The sequence below is a fragment of the Microcaecilia unicolor genome, chromosome 2, assembly GCF_901765095.1.
Source record: "Microcaecilia unicolor chromosome 2, aMicUni1.1, whole genome shotgun sequence".
Classification (NCBI taxonomy): Eukaryota; Metazoa; Chordata; class Amphibia; order Gymnophiona; family Siphonopidae; genus Microcaecilia; species Microcaecilia unicolor.
Genome location: NC_044032.1, coordinates 574,514,127 through 574,534,343, shown reverse-complemented (window position 1 = coordinate 574,534,343; position 20,217 = coordinate 574,514,127). Strand labels below are relative to the sequence as shown.

Below are 20,217 nucleotides of genomic sequence, written 5' to 3'. Positions count from 1 at the left end.
GTTTGTTTCTCTTTATCGCCACCTGCTGGTAGGTGGACTTAACGCACTAGTTCCTGGATTCATCTGCTGCAAGTGACAAGGAAGGGTGTTTAAGTGGTTGTGACCAGTTTGCTCTTTGTAGAAGGTTTTAGCTTCTAATAATTCCGATACCTTTCGTCCAAAGCATTTTATTTGGATCAGATTTATGCCTAGACCACTTCCTCTTTAATTTCCTACACTGCCCCTTCAGGAGAAGAATAGAAGATCCTGTTTGTACCAGGGAGACACCTTATGGGTGAGTTTGGGCAAAACTGATGGCAGCTATACTATCCAGGGTAAAACTACGTAACACATTCCACTTACAAAAGAAATCCCTGCTGTCTGAAAGTTGTAGACTCAGATTCCAGACCAGGATTTTACAGGATCAATTCTGCCTCTCGATTTAAAAGGTGACAGTGGACTGAAAAGATGTAAAGAGTGAGCTCCAAAGTCTTATGGTCTGACCAAGGGACATGACACCATGATGGGTTTCCCCCAAGTAGAAATTCTCCATATGCATAGTTCTATAAGTCAGCAGAAACCTCTAATGTGGGAGGATTGCCAGGAGACAAGAAAATCAAGTAAGCTTTGTATTGACATCCATAGTGTTATCAAGATGGAAGCTATATCACCTACTAATAAAGCATTAGCATATTTAACACATTCGAGAGGAATTCACCACCCAAACACACCTCTCACACGACCTACCTAACACCTTCCATCTAAATCCTCTTTCACCTCTGCTTAGATTGACTGCTTTTAAATCATGTGACGTTATAGCTACACTCTGTTTTAGCTTGCAAAAAGGTGGGAAAATGTGGGGTACAAATACAATAAATAAATTCAACAAGACAGACAAGCTTCTTGGAGGGCAATAGAACAGAAGGAATAAGGGCTCCAGCAATGCAGGATTGCTCAATTTGCAGGCAAAAATAGCAAGAGCAGAAGCGTTCAGTTGCGACAATACTTCTACTTTGAAGGCCTTATAAATGATGGCAAATTCCACCCCCTCTGTTTAGCTCTAGTTTGGACCTTGTAAGCTGGGGAACAAAGCATTGAGTAAATGGATCTTCTGTTGAATGAAACCACATTTCAGAAAGCATAAACAACCCAAATTGTTTCTCCCATCAATCAGCCCCTGTTATCAGTTTTATTGACCATTTGACCTAGCATTTACATATCCAATTGAAACGGAGGTAGGAGATGGACACCTAACTAAATAAAATTTAAGGTGCTTAAGTGGCATTTGGAGAAGTGCCTTGCACGAGTGTAAGAAGCTCAACGGAACAAGGTTGTATGGGCAGGGACTGAGCGACTAGTCCTACGAGAGATAATAGGGATCAAACATGCAACCTCCAGTGCACAGATCAAGCAACAAAGTTCATTTGACGCAGCATGGTATAAAACTCATTTACAAACTGTCCAGGGCAGATGAAGGACCAGGGAGCTACCCTACTCTAACAAGCCACGCACAAGGCTACCCGAAGGGATGCACAAATGTGCCCCTTTGGTAAGGCACCTCAGAGCAAGGGATTACTTCAAGGAAGTGCTGTCTGGATGGGAAGTTGAAAATCAGTAGGCAAGTCTGAAATGAGTTAAAAGTGTAAAGAAAGTGCGTCTCAAGCCTGTAAAATGTATTGGATATTTTCTCTGTCTTAAATATGTCTGAAAAGTATTTCTCCTGTTTAGCCAGCAGAGGGTGCATGCTTAAAAGCTGTTACAGAGGACTGATTTCTTTGGCACACAAATAATAGGAAGTGCCTGTACTGATGTAACAGGTTTATTTTTATTTTTAATTTGAAAATAGATTGTTCTGGGCTCTGATTGGCCTGGAGTTTGAAATTACCCAGCAGATGCTGCTGTTGCATCAGTTTCAGCCTGGGAGAAGAGAATCTCTTTGCTGAAGCTCTGTGAACAGGTATATGCCCCGATCTCTCCATGTACTTTCTAGGAAGTATTAAAGTGTTTAGTGTTATAATTGATCCATATTTCAGTTACCTGTTTGCCAGTTCCACTTTGTTTTTTTAAACATTGAAGAGAATTGTTTGTTCACCCTGTTTGCCTGGATCGATACAGAATCCTGGTGGTTTGTGCACGCTTTCTGGGAACTGTGGGACCACTGGGAGTCTGGCTCCAGCAACCTAGAAGTCACTGGAGATAGTATGATAGCAGGGGACTTGCCCAGAGAAAGTTGTGACCCAGTCAGTGGGAGGAGGGTGCTAGGTATGAGCAGAATGCGCAGGCAGACCTGAGCTATGTTGGGATATTTTATTTTTATTATATTTGTACACCGCGCTTTCCCACTCATGGCAGGCTCAATGCAGCTTACATATTGTATACAGGTACTTATTTGTACCTGGGGCAATGGAGGGTTAAGTGACTTGCCCAGAGTCACAAGGAGCTGCCTGTGCCTGAAGTGGGAATTAAACTCAGTTCCCCAGGACCAAAGTCCACCACCCTAACTACTAGGCCACTAAGTGGCTGTGGGGTAACCCCAGGCAGGTGGCTAGGCACTGTGACAAGGAAAAGGAGGACACTTTGGCTCAAAAGTAGTAGCTGAAAGATTAGCCATAAAACTGCAATACTAATCATTTCTAGTGGTACTGGATGTATGCAGCATTGTATATTTGAACATGAAGACAGTCCCTGCTTGACAGCTTACAATCTAAATCAAGGCAAAATGGTAGACTATTTTTGTTCTTATTCAAAAGCATGGATTAATGAAAAACTCATCATGGATTTAGTGAAGGGAAATCTTGCTTCACCAATCTAGTACATTTCTTTGAAGGGGTGAACAAACATGTGGATAAAGGGGAGCCAGTTGATATCTGGATTTTCAGAAGGCGTTTGACAAAGTGCCTCATGAAAGACTCCAGAGGAAATTGGAGAGTCATGGGATAGGAGGTAGTGTTCTCTTGTGAATTAAAAACTGGTTAAAAGATAGAAAACAGTAGGGTTAAATGGTCAGTATTCTCAATGGAGAAGGGTAGTTAGTGGGGTTCCCCAGGGCTCTCTGCTGGGACCACTGCTTTTTTAACATTTATAAATTTATTTTTCTTTATAATTTTTTGTTACATTTGTACCTTGCGCTTTCCCACTCATGGCAGGCTCAATGCGGCTTACATATTGTATACAGGTACTTATTTGTACCTGGGGCAATGGAGGGTTAAGTGACTTGCCCAGAGTCACAAGGAGCTGCCTGTGCCTGAAGTGGGAATCGAACTCAGCTCCACCTACAGATGGGAGTAACTATTGAGGTAATTAAATTTGCTGACGACACAAAGCTATTCAAAGTCATTAAATCGCAGGATGATTGTGAAAAATTACAAGCGGACCTTACGAGACTGGGCATCTAAATGGCAGATGACGTTTAATGTGAGCAAGTGCAAAGTGATGCATGTGGGAAAGAGGAACCCGAATTATAGCTATGTCATGCAAGGTTCCACATTATGAGTCATGGACCAAGAAAGGGATCTAGGTGTCAATGATATGTTGAAACCTCTGCTCAGTGTGCTGCTGCAGCTAAGAAAGCAAATAGAATGTTGGGTATTAGGAAAGGAATGGAAAACAAAAATGAGGATGTTATAATGCCTTTGTATCACTCCATGGTGCGACCGCACCGCGAATATTGTGTTCAATTCTGGTCGCCGCATCTCAAAAAAAAGATATAGTGGAATTAGAAAAGGTGCAGAGAAGGGTGACGAAAGTGATAAAGGGGATGGGATGACTTCCCTATGAGCAAAGGCTAAAGCGGCTAGGGCTCTTCAGCTTGGAGAAAAGGTGGCTGAGGGGAGATATGATCCTACTATATAAAGAGAGTGACCGACGTGCTGCACATGCGCAGAACAGCTCGTCACAGATCACTCCTGACGTGGTGGTTAGAGGCAGGACGGACCAGCGCCACTACACAAATCCAGAATGGCCGGGCAGCGTTCGCGCAGAACAGTCTGCGCATGTGTAGCACGTCAAGATCACTCCCGATGTGGTTAGAGGCAGGTCGTAACAGCGCCACTACAGAAATCCAGAACGCCCGGGCAGCGGAGAGAACGCGAGCGAGCACGAGAGCCTTCAAAGGGATGCAGTTGCAAAGGAATGTAACAGAATATCGTTAGGAGGGGGTTCTTTGAATCTGTTGCCTTGGCGAAGAAAGCTGGTGATGTGATTGGGGGGGGGGGGGGGGATCAGCGGGTCTGGACCGCAGCTGCAGGGACAGGAATCTAGACGGCTCTGGCCGCAGGCGCTGGGTCTAGCTGGCTAGGGTTGGAGGGGTTGGGAAAAAGGTGATAGAGGAGGGATACAGGATTCATGTGCTTCTCTCTCCGCCCCTGAGCAGGCTGAGCTCCAGGAGCCAAACCCACCTGCTGCGATCAGAGGGAGATAGAGGCAGGGGGAGCCCAGAAAAAGCCCCAGAAGGAACTAGAGGGCTGATACAGACAGCGAGCAGGGGCCACACATTTACCAGTACAGAGGATGTCACATCTGTGGGGCTATGACAGTCACAACAGTGAGTGATTAGCAGGGGAGTTGTGGCTTAGCTCCTGGGGCCAGGGACCCGGGACTCCTTAAAGTGCAATACTGGGCTCCCTCTCCGCACTCACAGACAAAACTGGCAACAAGACCCATTAATTACAGTACTAATATCACAACACTATCCTATTCCATCCATCTCTCTCACACACACACACACACACACTCCCCTCAACATTTCAGAAATAAAAAAAATCTTGCCCGTTTTAATCAGACACACACACGGGACATGGAGGGGAGGAAAGAATCCTGCACGCACACACACACACTTAACTGGCTATAAGGAGCGACTGACCCTCCACTGTCACAGGGACTCCTAGCACCTCTCACATACACAGGACACTGAGGGGATGGAAGGAAAATCGCTGGACATGGAGGGCAGGGCAGAGGAAAACTCACTTACGAGAGCCTTCCTAGGTGGCTCCACTAGTCGAGGTCTATAAACTAATGAGGAGTTGAACGGGTAGATGTGAAGCATCTGTTCACGCTTTCCAAAAATACTAGGACTAGGGGGCATGTGATGAAGCTACAATGTAGTAAATTTAAAACAAATTGGAGAATTGTTTCTTCACTCAACATGTAATTAAACTCTGGAATTCGTTGCCAGAGAATGTGGTAAATGCAGTTAGCTTAGCGGAGTTTAAAAAAGGTTTGGACGGTTTCCTAAAGGAAAAGTTCATAGACCATTATTAAATGGACTTGGGGAAAATCCACTATTTCTGGGGTAAGCAGTATAAAATGTTTTGTACTTTTTTGGGATCTTGCCAGGTATTTGTGACCTGGATTGGCCACTGTTGGAAACGGGATGCTGGGCTTGATGGACCTTTGGTCTTTCCCAGTATGGCAATACTTATGTACTTATATAGCAAACCTTAATGCCAGTTCCGAGCTGGCATAAGATTTGCAGTGGTAGCAGCACCCTTGTTTGGCATTCTGCCCACTGATCATGAGGGACGAATGCAGGAGACCTTGTTTGCATGCAATAAGCATTCAGAGCTGGCAAGCGCATTATTCCACGTGCTCACTGGCTCTAATCATTGGCGGGAGCAAACACAGGTGCTAGTATGGCACTATTGGCCTCTAGTGCCTGTGTTTTGCCCCATCTACTAAGGACTAGATCTAAAATAGCTCCCCCTATTGTTGGTTCCTGGACCAGTTGCTCCAAGCAGAATTTACTACTTCTAGGACTTTTACCTCCCTAGCACTCCCCTATGTAACATTCAGTCAGTATTAGGGTAAATGAAATTGCCCATTATACTGTTACCCAATTCGCCAGCTTTCCTAATTTCTGTAAATATTTCATCTGTCTGTTCTGTCCTGGCAGATGGTAGTACAGCTCTACAAGAGTATTCCTTCCCTTCACACATGGAATTCATGCTGCTATTTCATACAGAATGAGTCAAACAAAACACCTACAACAAATAGCACCCCCCCCCAACTGTAATATACTACTACTATACATTTCTAGAGCACTACTAGGGTTACGCAGCGCTGTACAAATTAACAAATAAGGACAGTCCCTGCTCAGAAGAGCTTACAATCTAAAGGACGAAATGTCAAGTTGGGGTAGTTTAGATTTCCTGAGAAAAGGTGTAGTGATTAGGTGCCAAAGGCGACATTGAAGAGGTGGGCTTTGAGCAATGATTTGAAGATGGGTAGGGAGGGGGCCTGGCATATGGGCTCAGGGAGTTTGTTCCAAGCATGGGGTGAAGCGAGGCAGAAAGGGCGAAGCCTAGAGTTGACGGTGGTGGAGAAGGGTACTGAAAGGAGGGATTTGTCAAGAGAGCGGAGGTTACGGGTGGGGACATAAGGGGATATGAGAGTAGAGAGATAAGGAGGGGCTGCAGATCGAGTGCATTTGTAGGTGAGTAGGAGAAGCTTGAACTGTATGCGGTATCTGATCGGAAGCCAGTGAAGTGACTTGAGGAGAGGGGTGATATGAGTATATCGGTTGAGGCGGAAGATAAGACGTGCGGCCGAGTTATGGATGGACTGAAGGGGGGATAGATGGCTAAGTGGGAGGCCGGTGAGGAGTAGGTTGCAGTAGTCAAGGCGAGAGGTAATGAGAGAGTGGATGAGAGTTAGAGTGGTGTGCAGCTGCTTAGAAGTTGACAAGGATCATGTACATCCTTTAACTCTGCTCCAACACGCCTGGCTTTTTCACCATTATTGAAACCTCTATTGGGATTCCCCAGATGTCCTGTTTTTGACTAGTATCCTTCAAGAATACTTTACAGTGAACCATGTGCCCCTGTCAGCTCTCCTTCCCCCACCATTTTAGTTTAAAAGCTACACAGTCCAGAGCCATTTACATGGTCACTTGGAGCAAGTTTCAACTTGGTGACAGTTAGCAGGTGATAGATTAAGACCTGTACAGTTTATCCAGTCTGCCCAAAATAAGCAGTTAAACACCAATGACTATAAAGGCATAATGCTATATATGCCTTTATTTTGATTTGTCCTAGCCATTTTCATGGCAGACTGTTGAAGTCTGCCTGGCACTGGCCCTGTTCTCCAGCGAGTCCAGCCCACCCAAATTTGTCCAGCTATGATCAGGGCCAGTCTGCCCAGCACTGGCCTTGTCATCTAAGCACTGCCAAATTTGGTTCCATTCTTTCCATACAGGATTCCTTTGTATTTATCCACACATTTATGTTTCTCTCTACCACATCTTGCAGTAGAGCACTCCAGGCATTCACTACCTTCTCTGTGAAACTTGAATTACATTACTGTGCTAAGTTAACTTGTTTAGTACATAGTTTGTGGCCTCTATATATGGTTAAAAAATAAAATAACTTCAGTGCTAACCTTTACTGTTGCTTTTAGTTGTACTAACCTTACATGCTGATTTAATGAGCATGCTATAAGGGCATTTTCTGACCCCTTTTATTGTTTTACTATTTCATGTAGTTAACAGAATTGTACTGTTGATACCAGACATGGTTCACTTATCTGAATTTGCAAAGCCCATAGTTGCATAAGAATCACAATCCATTAACCAAAAACCCCTACTAGCTGGATTTTCCAGTATACAGACCAATGCTAGATCAAACAGCTAAAAATGAGACAACTATACAGGAAGAAGAGGTGCTATGTCACAGCACTCCCCTATTACAGAGGACCCTTTGCCCTTGGCAATAAGTTGCTGCAACCCAGTTAGTGTAATGTTAAATTCAGGAATAAAAGCAGCCACCAAGGCTAGTACCATTGGCCAATCAGTACTAATTTCCCTCTGGTCAAGTTTAACCATGATCCTTCCATGCAAATTTCAGACTTTGCTGAAGTACTTAGTCACAGAGTAGAGTAGTTTCCCCAAACTGTGGGTCAGGATCCCAAATGGGGTCACAAAATTGCATTTGGGGTAATGGTTTGGATCGGCTTTCCCTTGGTGCACCATTACTCTGTACCATTGGGGAAGAGGGTCAATTTTATTTGGTTGAAGTCTTGGGGGGGGGGGGGGTCACAGCCACAAAGACCGAAAAGTACTGGAACAGGGCATAATTAGCTATGTAAAGATAGCTGGAAGGCATGATTACAACAGCTGAATATGAACCAACAGGAGATATTCTACTGGGCTGCTGGCTGGCTATTCAGGGTAAAGACCAGAAACCAGTATGGTTTAGTGTTAAAGACCTGTATGTCCAAAGGATTAAAATTTATTGTTGTTAGCCAACAACAGTGGGATGGAGGGAGGGAAGGCTATTGTTGCCAGGGTTAGATTATCCAGACTATGAATGTAGAATAGAGTAAGCAGACAAAGAAGTGCATAGACATACAACTAACTAGAGTGGAGAGCTGCGGCTCAAATTACTTGGCTGCAAACACCTTTTAGCTTCAGGTATGTCAGAAGATTGCTCGTTTTTAAACTTTGAACAGCAGACTTCCAGAGCATGATATAACCTTACCTCTTGACACATGGCCCAAAAGACCTTCCAGTCAGCAGGTCTGACAGATAGCTAGCTGTATGCTTAGTCCCAGGAGAGACCAGGCGTTTCAGGGCTACAGAGGATCCAAAGAATAATAATCCAGCAGTGACAGGATAAGCACACCAAGAAAGGTGGCAAGAAAGTCTTTACAGATCTAAACATACCCTCATGCTTTTTCATGATCTCCACCTCAGAAGTGAGTGGCAGCGTTAGTCAGACCACTACTACTACTTGACATTTCTAAAGCGCTACTCGGGTTATGCAGCGCTGTACAATTTAACATAGGACAGTCCCTGCTCAAAGGAGCTTACAATCTAAAGGACAAATGTACAGTCAGTCAAATAGGGGCAGTCTAGATTTCCTGAAAGGTATAAAGGTTAGGTGCCGAAAGCAACATTGACGAAGTGGGCTTTGAGCAAGGATTTGAAGATGGGTAGGGAGGGGGCTTGGCGTAAGGGCTCAGGAAGTTTATTCCAAGCACAGGGTGAGGCGACGCAGAATGAGCGGAGCAGGGTACTGAGAGGAGGGATTTGTCCTGTGAGCAGAGGTTACGGGCGGGAACGTAAGGGGAAATGAGGGTAGAGAGGTAATGAGGGGCTTCAGACAGTGCATTTGTAGGTAAGAAGGAGAAGCTTGAACTGTATGCGGTATCTGATTGGAAGCCAGTGAAGTGACCTGAGAAGAGGGGTGATACGAGTATATCGGTTCAGGCGGAATATAAGACGTGCAGCAGAGTTCTGAACAGATTGAAGGCAAGTTCATTCAGCCATAACCAGTAGGGACTTACAGAAGAGCCTCACTGTACAGAGAAGCTGAGAACTACTCTAATAAGTTATTACTAAGACAGAAATATTTCAATGATGATTATTTGTCTGAAGAGAGCAATAGCTGCAATACCAGCAATGGTCACAAGGTGGCACTGGTGATCAGAAGTTGTCAAAACACATTCATAGATAAGTCCACATCAGAGCATCAGTAACTATTGAATAGTGATGCCACGGCCGACTGCATCAGTGGCAACATCAGTTAATAGGCAGGCAGCATCAGGTGTCATTAAGAGCCACCTTGTCAGATGGGCTACAGCAAGTTTGGTTCAGTGAAGACTAACCTGTTCCTTAGTTGGGTTCTAGTATTACCATAGTGAAAATGCAACCATACCGTGCCTCTGGTTAAGTTCCACTAATAAACGATTAACTGACTTTCTTGAAAGGACTATATATACTTTGGATGCATGACTAGGGATACAGACGTGTACTTATTTATTCAATATCACAATTCCTCATGTACAGCAACAAAACAACCTTTTAAGGATGATAGTGTTTGCAATGAGCTCCTTTTATTACTGACCAGAGTTTTCATTTTTGGCACAGTACATGTCATCACAGGAATAAAATATAAGAAAACCAATGGACTGCATTAACGGCTTATAGCCTGTTTAGTTATGATTAAACAGAAGAAATCTGCATGAAACAAAATATTTATTTTTATTTTGACTTATAAAACCAGTTGTCCCTGAAACATGCCTCAAAACGGAATAATCCATTTGTGTATCTACAATGTAAACTTCTACAAAACAGATGAAGTTAAGATGTGATTCCATATGCCCCAATGAAAGAAGAGTTGAATTTAATTTTACTTCCATTTAAATTCAGTATATTCCATCTTTATAACACCAGCTCTGGAACTCTTTGCCAGAGGATGTGGTAACAGCAGTTAGCGTAAAGACTGACTCATGGAACATGGGGGGAAAAAAAAAAAAAAAAAAAAAAAAAAAAAGACAGGGACCAATCCAATTAGAAAATTAAATTCCCAGACAACAAAGGTAGAAAAGAAAAAAATATATTTTTATGTAATACTTTGTAAGGACTGAGATGTACCTGCTTTGTAAAATGTAATTTTTTTCCTTTTTTCTAATTTTATTTTGCAAAGTACAGGAGAAAATTCATTGTTTCTCTTTTACCTGTATTGCACTGAGTCTGGCTTTCTTGGGCAGAGTGGAAGGGGGGGGGGGTCTCTATTTCAACTTTTGCATGTTTTTTTTGTGGCTCCCTATTCTGTATTAGATGAGATAAGGGTCTGTCCATGTTCTATATGTGTGACTGAGATGAAGGATTCTACTAGCATGTAGTGTCTATGTAGGAATGTGTAAGTGTAGCATGTTCTAGTTTCCCAACCATAGGTATATTGGTGCTCTAGTGTCCAGTGTAATATATATAGCACTGTCTTTACATTGGTGGGTTAGAGCTGTTATGGTGTGGTAAGCTTGGTATTCTAGGGCAGTGTTTTGTAAGTTGGACCTAGCGTACCCCCTTGCCAGTCAGGTTTTCAGGCTATCCACAATAAATATGCATGAAATTGATTTGCATAAACTGCCTCCATTACATGCAGATTCATTGTGGATAGCCTGAAAACCTGAATGGCAAGGGGGTAATCCAGGACCACCTAGGGAAACACTGCTCTAGGGCCCAGTATAATATTTGTAGCACCGTTTTCTCATAGGTGGTTTAGGGCTATTATGGTGTTGTAAGTTGGGTGTCATTTTGCAGAGTTTTGTGTTATTTCACAAAGTGTCTGGCCCTATTTGAAAGTAGGCTGTGGGGCAAGGGGCACCCTTTGGTGGCCCTTGTCACACAAAACAAAAATGCTCAAGGCTAGTGGTCTCCACATCCTGTAGAGCCCATCTGATTTAAACAAAGTGTCCAGCACTGGAAGAAGTATATGTTCTGTTCCTGAGGTGATCACAATTTTAATATTTTTACTTGTAGTTAAGAAGACAGGTTGCCTGCTCTGACCAGTCCAAGGATCTCTTCTGTGTCCTATCTCCTGATGTAACTTCCTGTTTCCTTGTAGGCAGGATGCAACAGAGACAGCCTGTATTAATCATTACCTGCCAAAACCACTGCTGTCTAGCTGACACCAACTGGCGCCTATTTTATAAAAGTCCGCTCCCCCTGATGTCAAAACCTGGCTACACCTCTGCACACCTGGGAGGACTCTTAGCAAGGACAGCCCTACCAGGCAGACAGCTACTAGATTTAAAGACCCAGGTTGCCAGTTTAACTTCCCTCAGCAGCTAAAGCAGCTTTGCAACTGACTCCGTTCATTGACATTTAAAAAGAATGAGCACGTGGGGCCAAGAGGGAAGCAGTGCAAGTGCTCAACAGGTGGATACAATGTTGTGGGAAGTGCAAGACCTAGTAACAAGGTCCTAGAAGGTCAGAAGCACAAAAGACCGTTAGAACAGAAGAAGCCAATATAAACTGACAGGTCAGACACTTTTTCCTAACCTGAACCTTTTCAGGGCTTAGCTATTTGGAAACACAGTCCAAAGTACCATTACTGAAGAGCCGCGGGTCCCTGACCTCCTCCAGACTGGGAGTCTCCCAATTACGGGGTCGCTGCCCATTATTATCCAGAACCACCAAGGATAGTTTTAGATCAATAGTAAAAACTGGATTTTTTGGGGTTTTTTTTTTTTTTTCTTACAAATGTCTATGCTTACACTTGAAGGTAACTTTTATACAAGAGTAATAGCCTTCTCACCATCTTCTCCGCAAAATGTTAAATCTATGGCTTTTAACATAAACCCCAGGTCACATTCTCCTTTTACAGGATGAGATCACACTAGGACAAAACTCTACTTCTCGTCGATTATCACACTCCACTGTACTTTAGACGTGGGAGCTACACATACCGAAAGCAAAAGCCAGTTAACATATATCCACGCACCGGTGCTCTCCCTATAGGGTGAGGGCGGGAGGAAAACCCCGGGAGCCCCAGGCTACCATCGTACCGACCACGGCACAAGAGAAGGCGTGACAATAGCCCTAGAAAGGGATCGTTAGCAAGGGAGTAAATGGAACACGTGTGTGCAGCACCCCGGCCCGGATCAACACCACCACCTGTACCAAGAGAGGCTTAGGGCACTCTCAGCTCCCCCCCACCAGCAGGCAAACAGCGACCCCGGAGAGATGAGACACCATAGATCGGGCACCGGTGGCATATCCGACTCAACACTTACCTCCCTTGATAGTAGAAATACACTCGTGAGGAGAGAACGATAAAAGTCCAGCGGCTCCCGCACGCCTCTATTTATAGTAGATGCGGCTGCCGGATGCACGCGCCTGCGCACTGCCGCCGCCTCCCTGTATCCAGGGGTTGTTCTCTCCTTCACAGCAGGTTGATCTCGTCCTGGCTTTGTTCCCTAGCATGCATGCATACGTAGTTCTGCTTATCAAGAGAGAGACCTTTGTGATTAAAAAAAAAAAATCAGATCTACAAATATATGCATGTCATGGGGAGCAAACCAGTAGTGGATCAGACCATTCCGTGGATCTGGGATAGGGTTGCAAACTGGATCCAGTTTTTCAGAAGAGGTTGAGCCAGTTCTGATTTTACCCCCATTTCATGGAGTAATAGTTCTGATTTCTCTATTGCAGTGGTTCCCCTGTCCTGTCAGGTTTTCAGGATATCCACAATGAATATTCATGAGAGAGATTTGCATGCAGTGGAGGCAGTGCATGCAAATCTCTCTTATGAATATTCATTGTGGATATCCTGAAAACCTGACTGGCCCAGGGTGCATCCAGGACCAGGTTTGGGAATCACTGCTCTACTGCATCCCGTAAGAAAGGCAAGACAAGATATCTATAGTACGGGTGGGGTAATCCCAGAGTTGGATCAGTTAATGCTGAAAATTTAGAACCACAAGGCAATCTTAATCTGAGGTGAGCTGACAACTGCACCCCAACTACAGTCAGAGCCAGACCCCCTTACAGCATCATAGCACCAGCCTCAATCACCAGTTACCAATGTCAGCCAAGAAGCACCAAGCTCAGGGCCAGCCCTACCACTAGGTGGACTAATCATCTGCTTAGGGTGACACAAATCTGGGGGGGGGGGGATGCTGGTGTGGCAGTTATCAACAACCCTAAAGCTAAGTGAGAGTGACCCTGCATGGGAGTCACCCCACCTCTTTTAATCAGGAAGTTCAGAGGGGGATGGGACATGGCAGGCCATGAGCATGCAAATCTGCTCAAGTTACTGCACCAGCCACTCTCACTTTGCTTTAGAGCTGGCCTGGTGGAGGGCTGCAGCAGCAGCAGCAGTGCATCTCCAACACCAGCGACATCATGGTTGGAATCAGAAGAGGGGAGATGCAGGAAGAAGGGGGGGAAGTGATGGGATGATGCTGGACATTTTAGAGGGGAAGGGAAAGGGTGATGCTGGATATTTGGGGGATAGGAAAGGGAAAGGGCAAGAAAATATTTCTTGATTCAACATATAATTAAACTCGGGAATTCGTTGCCAGAGAATGTAGTAAAAGCAGTTGGCTTAGTAGGGTTTAAAAAAGGTTTGGACCTGTTCCTAAAAGAAAAGTCCTTAAGCCATTATTAAGATGAACTTGGGAAAATCCACTGCTTATACCTGGGATAATGATAAGCAGCATAAAATCTGTTTTACTCTTTTGGGATCCTGCCAGCCAGGTATTGTGACCTGGATTGGCCATTGTTGAAAACAGGATACTAGGCTTGTTGGACCTTTGGTCTGTCCCAGTATGGCAATGCGTATGTTCTTATCCCTAGTCAACTCCAGCATCACATCCAGTATTAAGGCATCAACCACAAATCTACAGCGTTAACCCAGTCATAACCTGGCCCAAGAAGGGCATCCATTTTCATTGGAAGAGTTATTTTCAGAAGCCATTTACCCATGTAAATCGTTAGTTACTCATATAAGCTGGCTGGCTGAAAATTGCTCACCCTTTCACCAGGCAACAGTGCATGCAGTAATCAGTGTGTGAATTTTCACCCATGGGAAAATTAGTTGGGTTGAACAGGAGAGGTAACAACTTACATAGCTTTGCATTCTCATATCTCTGCATATTGTTTAAAACAGAAATCAGTACCCAGGGGAAAAGCAGATGTAAAAACCTCTGCAGTACTTTTTTGTAGGCAGTTTCAAAGGGAAAAATATGCTCAGACGTTTTCTTTGAGAACTAGTTCAAAGTTCAGTGGTAAAAGTGCCAGTGATCTTTGCAATCATCTGCAGACATTTGAAAATTGCCTCATAAAGAGGTTACTATAGGCCAGTTAGTCTGACAGACTTCATTGATAGAATCATCACTAGTGAAGGAAAATGATATGGCATTTCTCAGAATCAGCAGACTGCATCATGGTTTTACCAGAGGAAGATCATGGCAGACAAATGTGATCAATTTCTGTTGCTGGGCAATCAAAAAGATAAAGGTATACTTGGGTTTCAGTAATACGATAAAGGTATACTTGGGTTTCAGTAATACTTTTGACACTATCCCATATTGGAGGCTCACCAGTACACTGAACAGCCTGGGGCTATATCCCCATTCCCCAGGTGGTTGTTCAATTGAGAAACTGGTTGAGAGAGAAGCAATAGAAAGTGCACACTATTTGCAATCCGCCTCAAGGATTGGTCCTGTGACTGGCTCTGTTCAATAATTTCGTAAGTGATACTGTAGAGCAGTGATTCTCAATCCAGTCCTTGGGAAACACTTAGCCAGTCAGGTGTTCAGGATACCCACACTGAATATTTATATGATAGTTTTGCATTTAATGGAGGTAGTGCCTGAAAAGGTATCATGCATATTCATTGTGGATATCTTGAAAACCTAACTTGCTGGTGTGTGTGGGGGGGGGGGGGGTCTTGTACTAAAGTTTAGTTCAAGTTATCTGCGTCAGGGCCCATAGAAATAAAAAGGGCTCTGCTGCAGATAACTCAAGATAAACTTTAGTAAAAGATCCCCTAGGTGTGTCCTGAGGATTGAGCTGAGAATCCCTGCTGGAGAGAGGTTAAAAAGAAAGGATTGAGTTTATGCAGACTTACAACAGAGAAGAAGATTCTGAAGGAATAGACAAATATTCCCATAAAAATATTCAGAGATGGCGAACAGTGGCATTTTTGGGAGGGCCAGTGAGTAGAATGGGTGGGCATGATGCATTTCCTCTCTTCCTCCCGCTCAAGCGTGCACAGGAGGTGCAAGAAGAAAGAAGAGCAGGGGGCAAGCAGCGAACACGGCTGTGCCGGAGACCACGCTGTAGAAGGCTTTGGCTGGTGGGGGTTGGGGACCCCCGCCAGCAAAGGTATTTGTTTGTGAGGGGGCGAGGCACGGCGGTGGGGAGGGGCAAGGAGGCGAGGCGCGGCGGGTGGGGGGGGGGTGGCGGGGCGGCACTCAAAATGTGCCCCTAACCTCGGCTCTGGTCCCCTCCCACCGTGAGGTCTGGCTACGCCCCTGGCTGCAGATATAGCCATTCTGAACAAACAGCAAACAAGTCAGAGGAGTAGCCTAGTGGTTGGTGCAACAGACTGTACACCAAGAGGCACAGGTTAAAATCCCGCTGTAACTGTACTAATTTTTTTTTTCTGGGGCTCCCTCCAGGAGCAGAAAAATATTTACTGTACCTAAACGTATAAGACACCTGCAAGCCTGAAGGCTATTGGTGTACATTCAGGTTCTGTAGATATTTTTCTGTTCATGGAGGGATCACATTTACAAAAAAGAAAAGAGTTACAGTGGGATTTGAACCTGTGTACGTTGGTTTACAGTCCACTGTACTAACTATTAGGTTAATTCCCTGTTCTACAAGGATGCCTGTGTGGCCATTTTCATAAGAATGCTGCCAGACAGACATTCCTGAGCTTTGTTTTCCCTCATTTATAATTTAAATATTTTAGGGCCCTGTTTACTAAGCTACACTGTAGGCGCACTAACTTTTTAGCACATGCTAATGCTAGAGACACCCATTATATTCCTATTGGTGTCTCTAGCATTAGCGTGTGCTAAAAAGTTAGCGCGCATACAGCACAGCTTAGGGGCCCTTTTACTAAGCCGCATAGGCGCTTACGTGCACCCAACACGTGTCAATTTTGAGTTACCACCCAGCCACCACGTGACTCTTGTGGTAATTTCATTTTTGACATGGGTCTGCTACATTACTTCCTCCCGCTCACTGCCCCACTCAACTTATAAATGAAATATAGCAGGCGAGAACCTCCAAGCCCCGCCAGTTGTAGACATCCGCAGCCCACCATAAACTAGGGTTACCATATGGCTCCAGAAAAAGGAGGACACATTGATCCAGTCCAGGTTTTGCTTCCATTGAAAGTATTGGAAGTAAAACCCAGACTGGCATCATTCATGTACTGAGGAAACTCTGTTCCAAAGCAGTCCCGCCACCAAGACCCTGATGCAGTGAGCCGAAATGCTGGCCATCGTCGGCTGGGGGCAAGGGGAGAGAAGGAACGAGTTGGAATGAATGAATTTCCTAGCACGAGCAATTTCAAAAGCTAAGTAGTCTTTTGAATCATATATATATTCACCACACCATCTAATTGAGTAGCTTGTTTGAGCACCACCATGGGACATAAATCTTTAATTTTTCACCCATTTGGAGTATTGTGTGAAGAAGATTAAAATACCACACATTTTTTTGAAGGTTTTGGCCAATGATGAACAGAGGGTCAATATAGACCTGATTTAGCCCCAATATAAATTTACACTCTAGGAGCTCTGTGAGGCCTTTTTTCCATCTTAAAATATAGAGTTGTGTTAAGGTTGAATAACTTTAGTTCTTTAGTAGTGGAGATTTACACAAGTGATTACTCCTTTTTCTGGAGCCATATGGTAACCCTAGCCATAACCCCTATCATAAAAATGTGTAGTCAGCAGCATGCTCATATGCATGGGGTGCCGGCATTGGTGTTTGGAGTGTACCTGCTGACTGCCACAGTTTCTGATGGGGCTTATGTCAGACTATGGATGTCTTCAACTGGTGGGGCCTGGGGATCCCTGCCAGCTACACCAATGGTGTGCCGCTGCTGGCTTGGCCTGAGCCAAAAGTGGACAGGCCCAGGCCCACTTATAGATATGCCCCTGGTGGTGAAGTACTTGGCAGCTAAGATTTAGTACAAAGAGTATAGGGTCATATGTTTTGGGTGCAGAACTTCAAAGTGGCAATACATAATGGGGGTGATGTGCACAAAACAAGAGGGGATCTTGGGGTTATGATATCTGATGATCTCACTGTTGTGAAACAATATGATAAGGCAATAGCCAGAGCCAGAAGAATGCTAAGGTGCATAGAAAGATGTCATCTAATTATAAAGAAGGACCTGATAATGCCTTTGTACAGGTCTTTGGTGAGATGGTATTATGTTCAGTTCAGAAGAATAAATTCTATGTAACTGAGTGCTATTTTTACTACTTTGAATGTTATGGTATAATTATTATAGCTATGTAGTAAGCCTCTGTGTCCTTAGGTGGAGGAGGCCATCCTACAAGGACTAAATTCTATAAATGGTGCCTAAATAAATCGCTGCTGAAAAAAAGCGCTAAGTGCTACTTTAAAACACAACCTGATTTGGCCATGTTTTGCCTCTGTAGAGGCTGCGTCAGGGATTAAGAACAGGGTTCCCAAAGGGCACAAACACCTAATAGTACCGGGAAAAGAGAAGGCACTCTTTTTATCCTGCTGCTAGCTGCTGAAATGTTTTCATAGCTGCATCTACTAACTATTAGGTGTTTCTGCCCTTTGGGATTCTAATAGCTGTTAATCCCTGACGCAGCCACTAGAGAGGTGTTACGTGGCCAAGTCCAGGTTGTGTTTTAAAGTGGCAAGAATAAAAAATCTTTTTAGCTATCAGAAGACATGTGTTCTGCTTTTGTGGAATTTTTTAAAAATAATTTTTATTGTATTTAAACTATAACAAGAAAGAAACACATATCAAGCTGCCAACATCTGTCTTTACAGAGTCCAGCTATTCTCTTTTCTAAATGGGTGCCAAAATACACGGATAAACAAGTAAGTTGCACAAGTAATAACATCCCACACCTACCACCTCCCTATCCCCCCTCCCCCAAAGAAGGATGTTTTTATCTAGACCTGTTTCAGTCACATCCAACTGATTGAGCAGTTCACCACTGGAGGGATTAAGGCATGACCCCTCCTTAATCCTCCAGTGGTTGCTGTCCCCTTTCTTCTCCCCTGAAAGTGAAACCAGGAAAAGAAAACCAGGCGCTATGTCAGCTGCAGACAGGGGCGTAGCTACGGGGGGCCACGGGGGCCTGGGCCCCCACAAATTTCATCCGGGCACCTGGTTTGGCTGGCAGGGGTCCCCAATCCCCGCCAGCCAAAGCCTTCTTCAGCGCGGTGTCCGGTGCAGCCGCATTCGCTGCCTGCCCCCTACTCTTCTTACTTCTTGCTCCTCTTGTGCACGCTGACGCTGAGCGTCAGCGTGCACAGGAGGAGCAAGAAGAAAGAAGAGCAGGGGGCAAGCAGCGAACACGGCTGTGCTGGAGACCATGCTGTAGAAGGCTTTGGCTGGTGGGGGTTGGGGACCCCCGTCAGCAAAGGTATTTGTGAGGGGGCGAGGCACGGCGGTGGGGAGGGGCAAGGAGGCGAGGCGCGGCGGTGGGGGGGTGGCGGGGCAGCACTCAAAATGTGCCCTTAACCTCAGGCTCTGGTCCCCTCCCACCGTGAGGTCTGGCTACGCCCCTGGCTGCAGATATAGCCATTCTGAACAAAGCAGCAAACAAGTCAGAGGAGTAGCCTAGTGGTTGGCGCAGCAGACTGTACACCAAGGGGCACAGGTTAAAATCCTGCTGTAACTGTACTAATTTTTTTTTTCTGGGGCTCCCTCCAGGAGCAGAAAAATATTTACTGTACCTAAACGTATAAGACACCTGCAAGCCTGAAGGCTATTGGTGTACATTCAGGTTCTGTAGATATTTTTCTGTTCATGGAGGGATCACGTTTACAAAAAAGAAAAGAGTTACAGTGGGATTTGAACCTGTGTACGTTGGTTTACAGTCCATTGTACTAACTATTAGGTTAATTCCCTGTTCTACAAGGATGCCTGTGTGGCCATTTTCATAAGAATGCTGCCAGACAGACATTCCTGAGCTTTGTTTTCCCTCATTTATAATTTAAATATTTTAGGGCCCTGTTTACTAAGCTACACTGTAGGCGCACTAACTTTTTAGCACATGCTAATGATAGAGACACCCATTATATTCCTATTGGTGTCTCTAGCATTAGCGTGTGCTAAAAAGTTAGCGCGCATACAGCACAGCTTAGGGGCCCTTTTACTAAGCCGCATAGGCGCCTACGTGCACCCAACACATGTCAATTTTGAGTTACCACCCAGCCACCGCGTGACTCTTGTGGTAATTTCATTTTTGACCTGTGTCTGCTACATGCACTGGAAAATAATTTTTATTTTCTGGCACGTGGCAAAAACCGGGCGGTAATCATCATTCTACGCATGTAGACGATTACCGCACGGTTACCACATGAGACCTTACCGCTAGGTCAATGGCTGGCGGTAAGGTCTCAGACCCAAAATGGACACGTGGCAATTTTCATTTTGCTGCATGTCCATTTTCGGCAAAAACTTTTTAAAAAAGGCATTTTTTACAGGTGTGCTGAAAAATGATTCTGCGCGCGCCCAAAACACGTGTCTACACTACCACAGGCCATTCTTCAGCGCACCTTAGTAAAAGGGCTCCTTAGTAAACAGGGCCCTTAGTTTGTAAAATGATTGTTCAGGATGGACCATGGGTTTAGCAACCATTGAGTGACCCTAGCATAATACCCAGGGCCGCCCAATGGTAGGGGCCATTGGCAACTGAACCATCCCTCTCAAATGCAAGTCAGTCATCCTTCTCTTCCTTTCCTCTGCCCCAGCACCTCTCCTGCAGAAGCAACTTTGA

The 20,217-nt window shown here is 44.7% G+C and overlaps 1 protein-coding gene across 2 annotated transcripts in view; it reads right to left on the bottom strand.

Annotated features, from left to right (window-relative positions):
- LOC115461577 (long-chain-fatty-acid--CoA ligase 1-like) overlaps positions 1–12,589 on the bottom strand; it is a 183,849-nt gene extending 171,260 nt beyond the window's left edge. The window contains exon 1 of one of the 2 annotated variants that reach the window (XM_030191500.1): positions 12,493–12,589. The gene's annotated coding sequence lies outside the window, so the exon portion shown is untranslated. The remainder of the gene's footprint in view (positions 1–12,492) is intronic. The other variant, XM_030191499.1, reaches the window with a different exon arrangement.
- Positions 12,590–20,217: the final 7,628 nt, after the last annotated feature.